The sequence below is a fragment of the Pogoniulus pusillus genome, chromosome 23 (genome assembly GCF_015220805.1).
Source record: "Pogoniulus pusillus isolate bPogPus1 chromosome 23, bPogPus1.pri, whole genome shotgun sequence".
Lineage (NCBI taxonomy): Eukaryota > Metazoa > Chordata > Aves > Piciformes > Lybiidae > Pogoniulus > Pogoniulus pusillus.
In genome coordinates this window covers 21,535,342-21,549,518 of record NC_087286.1, presented here as the reverse complement: position 1 = coordinate 21,549,518, position 14,177 = coordinate 21,535,342, and the positions used below count along the sequence as shown (strand labels likewise).

The following is a 14,177-nucleotide window of genomic DNA, read 5'->3' as shown; positions in this document are numbered from 1 at the left end:
CTTCAGAGAGATGGCAACAGCAAGAAACATGACAATAGCTACAACTCGTACAAAGATACCAGCCTGAGACTTTCCAAGCTTTCCCCCCCACCCCTGTATATCTCTGACATGAGTAACGTCTAATTGGGGTTCTGGGCCTCCCCTGGCACAGCTTGAGGCTGTGTCCCCTTGTTCTGTTGCTGGCTGCCTGGCAGCAGAGCCCAACCCCACCTGGCTACAGCCTCCCTGCAGGCAGCTGCAGGCAGCAATGAGCTCTGCCCTGAGCCTCCTCTGCTCCAGGCTGCACACCCCCAGCTCCCTCAGCCTCTCCTCACAGGGCTCTGCTCCAGGCCCCTCCCCAGCCTTGCTGCCCTTCTCTGGACACCTTCCAGCACCTCAACATCTCCCTTGAACTGAGGAGACCAGAACTGGACACAGTACTCAAGGATGCTACCTTTCCTTCTCTTCTCTGCTAACTGGACCCTCCAAAGCTCCCAAATCAGGAAAATTAAATAAACCAAAATATAAACCACAAATAAAATACAAAAAGCCCCAAACCAGTCTCCCTTTCATGCCTTATCTTCTTCCAGAAAAAAAACTCTGTAAGCTACTAAAGTGTAGCACTATTTAACATGCTCATCCTCTGCCACTAGCTCAGCTTTGTCAACAGAAAGGAATTGCTCCAGCTGGTGAGACCCCATCTGGAGTACTGCATCCAGTTCTGGAGCCCCCATTACAAGAGGGATGTGGAGATGCTGGAGTGTGTCCAGAGCAGGGCCAGGAGGATGCTCAGAGGCTGCAGCAGCTCTGCTGTGAGCTGTTGGGGCTGTGCAGGCTGCAGAAGAGGAGGGTCCCAGGGGACCTTCTTGTGGCCTTCCAGTGCCTGAAGGGGGCTACAAAAAAGCTGGGGAGGGACTTTTGAGGCTGTCAGGGTGTGACAGGGCCGGGTGGGGATGGAGCAAAGTTGGAGGTGGGGAGGGTCAGGCTGGAAGTGAGGAGGAAGTTGTTGAGCATGAGAGTGGTGAGAGGCTGGACTGGGTTGTCCAGGGAGGTGGTTGAGGCCCCATGGCTGGAGGTGTTTGAGGCCAGGCTGGCTGAGGCTGTGTGCAGCCTGCTCTAGGGTAGGGTGTCCCTGGGCATGGCAGGGGGGTTGGAACTGGCTGCTCCTTGTGGTGCCTTCCAACCCTGAGGATTCTGTGATTGTATGACTCTCTGCTCCATTCCAGTTTGTAACTGTTAAAAAATGAAAACAGCCAAAAGCCAGAGCAGGAAGCATGTCCAGGCTTTGAGAGCCTTCTTGGTTGGCAGGGGAGTCTCTTTAAGTGCCATTAAAAACAAACAAAGACAAAGCCACCAAGCCATTGTTTTCCTGATGCTGACCACAACACTTTAAGCCAGGGGGGCCTCAATAAACATTTTTAACTATGAAGCCTGCAAGAGAAGATAATACTGAAAACATCTGTAGGACTTCTGCTTCTTTGTAAGTGTATCATGAACGTTGGAAAGAAGGAATGACTATTTCTATTCTAACTTTGGAAAAAATAGGGAAGAGCAGGAAAGAGATTCCCAAGAGACCTTCCTGGAGACCTCTCTTAGGAGCTCCTATGAGCTGATTCTGCAGTATCTCTGAAACAACATCAACAACTATCATTTAATTGACAGTCCTGATAAAAGGCCTTTCCAAAGATGTGGGGGGAGGGAGAAGAGGGTTAGTAGGACAGTATCAGTTTAATTCAGTCCAGCTACCTGCTGCCTGTTTGGATTTAACTCGTGACAGCTCATCCACCACCAAACCACAGAACTGCTATAGATAAGAGCAGCCTAGTTGCCATAGGGGATGAGGGGGAGGGATGAGTGTGGATGCCCATACGTGAGAGAGGACCCTGTAACATCTTTGAATTGCAGCCAAAATGGATCACAGCAGGCTCTGCCCAGACTTTGCACAAAACTGTGACAAGCATGGTCGTGCTGGGAACAGGAGCTCACCCTGGGGCAGGGGATGCTCCAGCCCAGGGGGCTGGCTTTGGCACCGCTCCTCTAAACGTAAGGAGCCGGAGAAATATGTACTAAGAACTGCAAGCATCCACCCTCAAACAGCCACTTGGGAGAAAGACAACCAAGAAACCTTTGTCAGGAATGGTTTTAAGGGCTCCTGACTAACAGCAAATCATCTGCCACTAGCACTCCAAAGAGCAAGTCAGAAAGGACCATCTCTTAACCAGGAAAGGCCAAGCACATGTTTCCTCATTCCCAGTTAGGCTCCTCCATCTCTGATGAGCAGCAAGCATGTAAGGAGGGGCCAGGGACAGAGTTCACTGTAAACACAGAAGGGTTGGTATGATCATCACTTGAGTGCAGTGATGAGTGCAGTACCCCTTGCTGTGAGAGGGTCCCTGTCCCCCCTTCACCTCTCCACTAGCAGGCAGGAGGACAGGTTTGTTAGTAAAGGCACTGCATGAGCCGTGGTTACAGCCTCCTCCTCCACTCGACTGTGGAGACTGACTTGAGCCTACCCTTCCTTGCAAAGCAGAGATAAAAATCCGCACAGCTCTGCAATCTCTAGCGGAGCCTGCCCTTCCCTGCCCAGCCGCTGCTGCCAGCCTCGGCAGTGCCCGTGAGCACACCCTGACGCTCTCCTGCACACACGCAGACCGGCAAACCCCACCGGGCTCAGCTGCTGGGGCTCTGACAAGTGAGGAACAGGCACTGAACTTCCCACAGCCCAGTTCTCCTAGAGAAAGAGAAGGGGAGAGAGCACAACCCAAAGGAAGTGGGGGTAGAAGGCAAGAAATAGGCAAGCTGCATGAGAAGTGATAACAGAAAAAGGTTAATAAGAGACCAAAACACAACCCAAGCCCAGACACATCACTTGCTACTGGCTGCGCCTCCCACTGGGAGAAACCTCCTGCAAACACAGCATCCGAGTGGTATGCAAACCAGGGTGGACACAGGGATGAAGAAGAGGTGACCAACATGAGGTACCAACATGAGGTACCAACAAGACCTCCATACTGTAGGAAGTGCCTGATCCTGCAGGCTCCTAGATCTGGAGTGTGAATAACCCACCAGGCAACCAGAGAGAATAAAGCTGCCCTAACCACCGAAGCTCTGCTAGTGCAGGGTAAGGATGGCATTTTAGAGCTGTTGTAAGAGCAGTTTCCCTTTCTGGGAAAATGTCACCAGCTATTAGGAGCTCAGGGACATCAACCACGTTCTGCTCTTCATGGAAAGACTCCAAAGGACAAGAGCTGCTCAAAGAACCCATTCTTCAAGCAGCACCTTAACCTGCAATTCTAAGAGCTGCCAGCAACAGGGCAGGGCAACACAAAAATGCCCCAAAAAAGCCTTTGTTTGAAGAAAATACACAAGGACAAACTGCACACACCCTCACATCCAGCTGGCCAGAGCCAACCTGTCCCCGCAGACACGGTGGCATCGCTTCCTGCCGTGTTCTTCCTTCCCAAATTTTCCACTACCCAGTGAAGAGTTCCATTTTCATCTGCTACAAACTTGTGTCTCACAGACATTCAAGAGATGCAAAATACCATCTTCCATTAAAAACCACCCCAGACCTAAATAAATAATCTGCCTGCTTTCAGTTCTCAGTCTCTAAAGCCAGGGCTGCAGGTTTCACTGGGAGGGAAGGAGGGAGAGGACAGGACAATGAACTCATCACATACTGAAGATAATCTGCACCTCTGTCCAGCACAGTGATGGAAGGGAAGGAGCAGTAGTATTTCACACTCCCAGGCCCATGGTCTACATCCATAATCAGCTCTCCAGTACCGCCACATGCTCCAGGAGAAGATCCAAGCAGATTTATAGGAGGCTGATTCTGGATTACAAGTCCCCAAGGAAATTTTCCTCCCAACACCCACAAGTCAGAGGTTGATTTATGTCCAACATATAATAGACTATATTCCTTAGAGACAACTCCTTGTCTTCAATCCTGCTGCCATTCCTGCAACTGGAGGCTTGGTTTGTTTTAACAGTTGTAGAGTTTATAAACACTGAAAGCAGCACTCAATTTAGGCTGCAGACAGTTAAACTAGCTTAGACCAACAGGATGCCAAGTGGTAAGGAACAGCAAGGAGACGATGACACATTCATAACCCAAAGCTCTTCTTAAAGCCTCGCAGCCCAAGGAAGCTCAGAAGCATTTGGGTCTTCTCATTGCTCAAAGACATTTCTGCACAAACCAGCAAAACCTGGGGAGAGCTCCTGAAGAGCAGAGCTACCTGGTAGGCAGAAACTGGGGAAGCAGCAGCCAGGAGGCCTGTAATGGGGTGCTGCACAACCCATTTCAAACGCCACCGAGCGTCTCAGTGTGCACCCGCACAGCAAGCAGGCACTAACGGTGGGGCAGACACAAGGTCAGGACCCCTTGGTAAGCAGATTCAAGGAAAAGCAGCCCCTGTGACCACGTGCCACAGAAAGAGTTCTGCTTTGGGGCGGGGTGCCCTCCCCAGAGAAAGAAAATTAAACCCATCTGGGTTTAAAGACAGAGAAAAGTAATACCCAACAAATCTTTAATTACAATTCCATTGCATTAGGTATTGTGGTCAGTTTTGGAGTGGTGGAGTTGGGGCTTTTTTTGGTGGTGGTGTTTTGGTTGGTTGGTTTGGGTTTTGTTTGTCTGTTTGTTTTGCTGCTGTTGTTGGTTTGGTTTTTTTTTAAGTTTAAACACTACAAACAAGAAACAGTGGCTGCTCTTCCCAGCATGGCCTCCTCCTGGTTCTTCACAACGCAAGAAGGTAAGAAGAGGAGGTTGAATATCCCAGCTCTCAAAAGCTTTGCTACATATGGGAATCTTCTGGGCAAAGAACATCTCAAAAAAAGGGAAGCCAGCAACTTTTCAGCCCACCTCATCTTCAGACCTTTTCCCTCCAAGGAGTCTGGTGGATCAAGAAAAGAAAGGGAAGCTGTAGAATAAACTCACAGGCAGAAGTACATTTAAGGGCAACAAAGCTGGTGAAAGGCCTGGAGCACAAACCCTGTGAGGAGAGGCTGAGGAAGCTGGGGGTGTGCAGCCTGCAGAGGAGGATGCTCAGGGCAGAGCTCATTGCTGTCTACAGCTACCTGAAGGGAGGCTGTAGCCAGCTGGGGTTGGGCTCTTCTGTCAGGCAAGAAGCAACAGAAGGGGACACAGGGTCAAGTTGTGCCAGGGCAGGTTCAGGCTGGATATTAGGAGGAAGTTGTTGGCAGAGAGAGTGATTGGCATTGGAATGGGCTGCCCAGGGAGGTGGTGGAGTGGCCGTGGCTGGAGGTGTTGAAGCCAAGCCTGGCTGGGGCACTTAGTGCCATGGTCTGGTTGACTGGACAGGGCTGGGTGCTAGGTTGGGCTGGATGAGCTTGGAGCTCTCTTCCAACCTGCCTGATTCTATGGTTCTATTCTATGATTCTAAGAAAGCAGAGTCCCAAGACTGATTGGAGTGTGGCACTGCTTTAATAAAGAGCCTAATGATGTCCACATTATAGTAAAGCTCAATTGTGTAACCAAGGAGCCAAGATTACATCCTTGATAAGGACATGGATTTCTATCTTGCAGGAGAAGCCTGCAGTTCACTAACAAAGATGACCTTTTCTATTACACCTTTCAAGGCCACAATTAGCTGGAGAAATACTGCACCAACTTGGCAACAGAAGTTTTTGTACACTCTGATAATTTTTAGCAGAATCTTGCCAAGACCATTACCATCTTCTAATAAGACACAGAAAAACCCTCTGAAACAAACAAAAACCAAACCCAAACCCCAGTGCTCTCCAGACCCAAATTACTTTCCACAGTGCAATGCAGTTTTAATTAAGATGATTAAATTACAGGGAAGAAATGATTAAGATGATATCTCTCAGCAAACCACTGAGGAGGTAACACCTTAATCCAGAAGAAGCTTGGCACACACATATCCATGATGAAGTATTCAGGAAAAGCTGGAATTTTACACATGAACCAATTTTACATCACTCAAACAATACCTTGGGAGGTATTTGTCATGAGTAAAAAAAACCCAGTGACATCCATCAACAGAGCACAGGTTTTTCTCTGAGACTACAAGGAAAGAAATCTACACAGGAAAAAATTGAAAAGGCTACAATTACTTTGACAATGTTTCTACAGCTCAGAGGAATTTGGGGGTTGAAATAAATGGTTTCCTTCTCCTTCCCAGGGCTCCCAAAATCAATTTTATATATAATTCTTCCTTATTTTTTTAGATCAGAAATGCAGCAAGTGAAATCAGGTTGCTGCAATAATCATGCACATGGTACATTTCCACTATTGCCTATTAACTATGAGCTTTAAATGAATGAGAAAAGTCTCAGATCCATATTTCACCAGTGGAAATGATTTATATAACCATAGCACAGCTCAGGTTTTAACCTCACCATCCAACTGGGCCTATTCTCCTTTGGAGAAGGGTAAATGGTATTAAGTTAACAGAGAAGGTTCAGAAGGCAGCTAGACAGAGGCATGTATCCCATTAAGACCCAGGAAGGGATCCTGCGATGTGAGCTGTGAGCTTCAGGTAGCTTCTTGTGCTTCGGCACTGGATAAATTAAAGCCTATGATCTTCAACACATGGTGGCTTCAGTGTGCTAAGGGGAACAACAGAAAAGCTGTGCCTCAGGATGAAAGCCACTGGCACCCCAGCTAATTCCAGGTGCAGTGCTCTGGGAACTCTCTGCAGAGACAGACAGAAAATGGCATGAGACACTTGCAAAGAAGAAGAAGAAAGAAGAAGAAAGAAGAAGAAAGAAGAAGAAGAAAGAAGAAGAAAGAAGAAGAAAGAAGAAGAAAGAAGAAAGAAGAAGAAGAGGAAGAGCAGCAGCTGCCATGGCTCTCGATGGTGCTCTCACAACCCGTGCCCAGAGGTGGAACAAGAGCAGGACAGGGCTCGAATGCGCCCATGCCACTTGGCTGGCAGGAGAGTTGGAGCGCATGGCACCAGGCAGGCCAAGCAGTGCCCTGCCCCCGGAGCAGAGACTGTCTCATCCCAGGGGACAGATTAACTCTGCATTCTGCCAAAAGCTATGGCTGAACACCCGAGATGGCACTGAGTAATAACCAAGCTTTGCCTTGCCCTGACCCCCTGCAATGCCTCTGAGACTCACCCACACCAGGAGGCTTTGCAGAGCTAACTACTTCAGAACAAACTCCCAGAGTTAGGTCTCGCGGCCAAGAAGGCCAGTGGGATCCTGGGGTGCATCAAAAAGAGTGTGTCCAGCACATCAAGGGAGGGTCTCCTCCACCTCTACTCTGTCCTGCTGAGACCCCATCTTGGGTACTGCCTCTCAGTTGAGGCAACTTGGGGCTACTTGAGTTTTGGGCACCCCAGCTGAAGAGGGACAGGGATCTGCTGGAGAAGGTCCAGCGGAGGGCTATGAGGATGATGAGGGGACTGAACACTGCCTGATGAGGAGAGGCTGAGGGACCTGGGGATTTTTAGTCTGGGGAAGAGAAGACTGAGAGGGGATTTTATCAATGTCTGTAACTATCTGAAGGCTGGGGGTCAGGAGTGGGGGGACAGGCTCTGCTCACTGCTCCCTGGCATAGGACAAGCAGCAATGGGTGTAAGCTGCAACACAAGAAGTTCCAGCTCAACACAAGGGGGAACTTCTTTCCTGGAAGGGTCCCAGAGCACTGGCACAGGCTGCCCAGGGAGGCTGTGGAGTCTCCTTCTCTGGAGCCTTTCCATGCCTGTCTGGATGTGTTCCTGTGTGCCCTGAGCTAGATTGTGTGGTCCTGCTCTGGCAGGGGGACTGGACTCGGTGATCTCTTTGAGTCCCTTCCAACGCCTGACATCCTGTGATCCACTCCCAAAATGCCACCACACTTTGCATGTGGGACTCCTTTAGGGCCGTTTGCTTGCTCACACTGGCTGTCACTTCTCGAAATGAAAGGGAGAAAGCCCTGAAGAAGAGGAAAGAAGAAAATAAACCTGCCTGTCACATTACATGGACATGGTAGTGAGGAGCTACTAACAACCCTGCAGAGTCAACCAACCGCTCAAGGGACTCGGGACACAACCCCCCGCGGAGCTCTTTAAGGACAAGAGCACCAACCGGAGCTGGGTTACAAAATAAGGACAGGAATCGCGGCTGCCTCGTTGGGAGCTGGCTTCCCCCCGGCACTCCTTAGCCGCACCCGGCAAGAAGCAAGACCCAGGCCAGGTGAGAGGTTAACTTTGTATTTTTCTTTAATAGACGCAGAAAAGTCTGAGTGGAAAACGATAAAATTCCAATGCAAATCCTCCACCAAGGCTGCGATGAAACAACTCTTTTGTTTAATTATGATGTGTTGGATCGGCAAACACTCGATCCCGACGGACAGAGAGCAGCTGTTACTATAACAGAAAGACATTCATCTTCCCTTCCCGGGACCCTGAAACTCTAGCAACAATGCCTGTAAAACGACCCTCAGCTCCCCCCTCTCTGATTTTTTTTTGCCTGGCTTTCAGAGTCAGACCTATTTTTAGCCAACTTCTTGCTCGTCGCACTGCACTTCAAAAGTTTTGCACGTTAGCTAGTTTGGAACCAATTCCAAGCAAAAAAGAGCATCAGGGACATCCATCCGCAGGCTGACCGCAGCGCAGGCTGCGGGGACGGCGCGGCCCTCGCCCGGGGTTTCTTCTTTCCTCAGCGATTCACTGCCAAGGAGCCTACAGACACAGTTCCACGGCCAGATACATTTGCATCTCACTTATCTAACAGAGCAGGAGTGAGCTCATTCACCTTTGGGGCTTACAGTTACCTTGGAAGGACTTCTTTAGCTGTTATTTACACAATAAATAGCCAATCTGTACAGGATTGCACAGGAGAGGAAATTCTATTAACAAAATAAAAAGGGGGGGGGGGAGGAAAAAGGTTTCTCATGTTTGCTTTTAGCAGCACTAACCATGTCCCATTAGATGATAGCAGAACCTACCCACGGAAATTATCTATAGCCATAAAAATGATCTGTAAAAGACTTCCCCAGTTATGTCAGGTACCACAGGAACGTTAAAACAGCCCCTAGGAGCAGACACACGGGGCCAAACTCCCTGCTGATACAGGCGGGCACCGGGCCAGGGCTTCAGCCGGGCGACAGCCACGGGGACACGCGGTCCCTTCAGTGGGTTGAGGTTTGGGGGTGGGGGGAAGTGTTTGTTCTTTTTGTTTCTTCTTCTTTACATCCATCACAAAATTCAGGCTGAAAGAGCTTTGTGCCACCAAGCTGCACCCACAAGGGAGACTGCCCAGCAACAGCAAGCCTGCTCATCAGCAATGCTCCATCAGGCTCTGCTTTTCTTTATCGCCCGCGTGAAGAAGCCTGGAGATCGAGAACAGAGGGCCACCGGATTGCTTCAAAGGCTCTCAGAGGTGATGTAAATCTACATGGGAATTTCTTGCTATAACTAAGTGTGCCAAGCCTGCCCTTTCTACAGGCCTCTGCTTCACACTCTCGCTTTGAAAAGACGCTCCAGGAGCCCAAGGGACTGAGGTCTGCTGCAACAATGAGGCAGTAAAACAACAGCGATCAGATAAAAATGTTCATCCCCACGAGTTTAGCTTTGTTGGGGGTTTTGTATTTGTTTGGGTTTTGTTTTTTCTAAAAGGACATCTGTCCTTTGAAATACTTCAAAGGAAGACAAGGAACATGGACCAGGTGGCTCTGTGGCAGGGCACACCCTAGGAAAGCATCCCCACCCAAGGGTCCACGGGCAGCACTTCAGCTCCAGCAGCTCTGGTATTATCACCAGGCAGGCACTCACAAGTCCACACACCACATCTGCTGGCAGCCAGAGCAGACAGCCTGGTAAGGCAGCACCAAGCATCAAATGCATCATCCTCCTCCTTCAGGTTGCGCTTTGTCATGTACATCCCAGGATTTATTCCATGTAAACAGGAACCTCGCAGCAGGGAGCTGCTCCAGGTATGACAGCAACAGTGCCTATCCCACCACCTCAAACGTGCTTTTGAGGAGTCCAGCTGGGGAGCGTCGGCCGGAGCAGCTCCAGTAAGCATCTGGGGAAATGCCCTGCCCCGGGCACTAAGAAAGTGCTTCAGCAGAGACCTCCGTATAAAACTCCGGGTGTCTGACGAGCTGGGGGTGCATGTGAAGGAAGGGATTCCGACCTCAGACTTTTGTGCACCCAAGAGCCACCCAGTAGGCACTGAGCTGACACTCCCACCATGAAAACCCAAGGACAACTGAATTTCTCATCCTGCACAGATAGGGGAATTAGCATTCTTAAGCAATTAACTGCTCTCCGGAACCGAAGCGGCAACACAAATCCTGTTGTGTTTCAATCATCGTACTCAGGAAAGAAAAATAAAAGCTGGAGAAACAAACGAGTCACACCCCCACAGGCTGCACTGCCATGTCTCAGCTATCCCAAGAGTGAACATGCCAGGACAAGGCTACCACCAAGACAACCACAAGCCCTCACTTTGCTGATCAGTCCCATCTGAAGTCAAACACAGTTTGTCTTTGTACAATCTTCACCCTAGCAAAGCAAATGCCTACTCACACTTAGGCATCTGCACAACTCACAAGCTCTACCAAGACCAGTACCACAGCCTCCTTACAACTCTACCTGTGCAAGGCTCAGCTTGCTGCCTCACAAAAAAACAAACCAACCCAAAACCTCAGGCCTGAACGTCAACTGCGTGAAGCTTGAATGCCCTCCTTTTCCAGAAACAGAAAGTATCGATGGCAAATAAGCAACTGGAGAGGGGAATTTGCAGACAGCTCAGCAAAAGTGCAGCAACAGCCACCAAGCTGCAGCAGCAAGCCAAGAACTGCAAACATGACAGCAGCACTAAAAGGACTTAAAGAGCCTGAAATAGCCGCATTTTTATGAGATGCTTTTTAAAAGACACAAAAAGAAGACACAGCTTGATTGAGCATTTCTTTGCTTCAGACCCATGGTTGCATTCTTCCCTCCCCAGGAATTCAAAACTGTCTGAAGAGGTAAATTATGTATAAGCAAAATATTCCTAAAAGCCAAACTTTAAAAGTTGCAAGCATTCTGAAGGCATTTTAAACAGATAATGTCAGAGGAAAGAAGAGTCAGCCACCTAGCTTGACCATTTGATAGACCAGGCACAAATGGAGCTAACTTTATCCCTCTCATCCACTCAAAGGCTTATAATCTCACACCTTGGAGCAATAAATTAGGAAGGAGCATTACATTAGTGCTCCAGGCACCACACAGGCAAATTAAACTCTGCTAGCAGTTAGGAAACAAGTCCTGTGATGGGAAGAGCTTAAACCAAGAGATAGAGCCAGTCTCCAGCACCTAGGACACTACAGAGCAGTGTCAGCCATCGTGGGCTTTTTAAAGTTGTAACCTTTGCAGCTGTGCTCTGGGGCTCGTTCAGCATGGGCATGGGATTTTGGACTGGTGTGGAAAGTGCTAGAGACACTCATCTTCCCTAGGTTCCATTTATTCCCCTGTAAAACTGACAGCAGCACATTCCATTTCCAGCTTTACTGGAAGAGGATTAGCACACCCCTCTGCTCCCATCAGCCTCTTTTTCTTCCTCTATCATCAAAACAAAGGCAGATATTAGACGTGAAGAGTCAAGTTCAAAATCCATGTCTTCATTTGCATGAGTGACAATAGAGGACAATTAAGGCAGCTCAGGCTGTAAAGTGCTGCATCTTTTTGTGAATCTAGTGCTCTAGTCTCTATAAATAAAGAACTCAAGCGTGGAACTATTGGTACGAGACTGAGACAGGAGCAAGAAAACGAAATGACACCTCTGGCTTCACAACATTACTACAGCATTCCATTTTTCCCAACAAGTGTAATTCCAGGTGGATAAAAAAAGGGTATCGTGGTGGTTAGAGCACCAGCTGTGGACCCAAGAGGACAGGGAGCAAGGCTCTTGCCCTACCACTACCAAAACTTCAGAGAATTGCTTCCTGCCAGAGAAGAGGTGAGAACACCTTGCAGACTTCTGTTATGCCCCATAACCTATGTGCTATACGCACAGGATGCAAAAACCCATGGATAAATGTTTTACTTTTAACGATTTCTGTGCAAACTTTTTTAACAGGCTCATTCCAGCTCCTTAACATGCCTCTGCTTCCCAAACCCATCCGAGAGCCAAAGTAGGGTATTCCAGGTCAGGGCTACCTCCTGCACACTGCCTGCAAGGCAACCTCGACTGCACTCAGTCTTGTGTCCTCCTCCAAGTAACCTCCCGACCGCAGAGCTCCCGAAGCTCCGAAACCAAACCTGGGATGAGACGGCACACGGAGCTGGGAACTGCAGAGTTAGTAATGAGAAGTGGGCAATCCACATCTTCCTCCGGCCCAGCACAAGCAGGCTCACTCCTGCTGCTGCCTTTCTTCCATATTTAAATTTACAAACCTGCATGCAGCAGTCCCTGCTTGTGGGAAACCCAACCCCAGAGGAGAGGATATTCTCTGGGAGCAAAACCACACCAACCACCTACAATGAAGTCACCAGAAGAAACAACAAAAGTCATGTAAGGTGGCCAGGGCTTGCTACCAGGTTAAAGTCTGATTCTACCTAATGCAGAAACACTTCTTCGTGCCTGGTTCCATCCAGTACAGAAATACTTCTTCATGCAGCTCTTTTTTTACTACAGTTACAAAATATTTGGTGTGACCTTGGGTGAGCCACTTGACGATACAACAGGGAGCACTTGCAGACAGTAACATTTTCTCATGCTTGGCCCCTCTGCTCAATGTTTTGGGGGCAGAAACCTCTCCACAAACAGCACTTTGCAAAAGAGTCGTATTTTTCAAGGCACCTAGAAATCAGCAACATATTTTTTCTTAAGTACCATGATGGACCAATGCCATATGCAACAACATAATCAGAGGAACAAGACTCAAATACTAGCAAAATAAGAGGCACTTGTCTGCTGGAGAGAAGCATATTATTATTTTACAGTGTACACTGACAATTGCTGCTCTTAACTTTGAGGTTGAATTGAAGCTATACTATAGTGAAGGAGGAAGATGACAGAAAGAAAAGAACATGAAATTGGTGAAAAAGATCGACAGTTATATCCAAATCTAGGCATAAAATGTGCTGGGTCTGCAGAATGCAGGCAGGGGGTTTCATCTTTAATTTACTTTTCTGCCCCTCTGACTTCAGTGACTCCAAGAAAACTCCCGAGGAAGATTTGGGGAGAGAAATTATGTGTATTTTTTTAATGCACCTTAAAGGAACAAATGACTAAAGAGATGCAAAATTATTTCAGAATGAAGTAATAATGAAGAGAAGAGATTAGACATTAGTTGATCCTCAATGGTTAATGGAGGGGAAAGGCAGGGGAGAGGAAAGCTTATACTGGTGAATGCTGTGGCCACAAACACCTCTCTTAAACACATCCAATTTCCCTGATGTGAAAATCTCCACATGAAGGAACAGGCGAAAAAGAGCTTAAGTGGGAGCAGGGTGCAGAATGCCAAGTGCTACGCTGAATAATTCAGGCCCAGGCAGTGCTATTGGCCAGGCAAGAAAATCACACCCCCCTGCTAGTTTTAAAATCAAAGGCCAAGGAGGGATAAAAGAGAAAGCCAACACCTCTTTAAAGCAGAGATTACGCTCTGCGGTTCCCGTTTCCCAACTTCCCACAATGTTTTGTCAGGAGGAGAGTGCAGAGCCAGGGCGCTGCCGTGGTGCTAAGGCATGGCACCACACTACCTGCACCCCTGCTTGCAGCTGACCACAGGAAACACCTCTGTCTTTCTGACACCTCTCCTGCAGTCAACAGCATGAGAAAGCCAACTCTGAAACAGGTATCAACCCACCCTGACTTCATAAGCCTAATTATTTAGTCCATAAGCAGTTCTTCAGCCACCGAACAGGAGGAGGGTAAGACCCCAACAGAGCTTTCACTTGGGTCCTGATTACCACTTAATGCTACCAGGTCCCTCCTCTTCATCTGCCCCTTCCAACTGACAGCAGCACTTCAACAGTGGCTGGCAGAACTGGGTGCACAGACTGCTAGGTAAGGGACATGAGGCACCATTGCCCCACCACTGGGTACAGTATTCCCTTGGGGAGAGGCATTCAGGAAATCACCTTGCCTTGGCTAGGTAGAGACAGAAACAAATCAAGTTGTTTCCACCACTTTCAAACTACAATTATTACATTAAGCTTGAAATAACAACCCTGGGTGTGTTTGGTAGAAAGGTGTGATAGTTTATGGGGGCTGAAAGACACAGTGCCACT

At 48.4% G+C, this 14,177-nt stretch overlaps 1 protein-coding gene across 2 annotated transcripts in view; it reads right to left on the bottom strand.

Annotated features, from left to right (window-relative positions):
- ACVR2B (activin A receptor type 2B) overlaps window positions 1-14,177 on the bottom strand; it is a 109,339-nt gene that overhangs the window by 89,565 nt on the left and 5,597 nt on the right. The gene's annotated exons all lie outside the window — the stretch shown is intronic.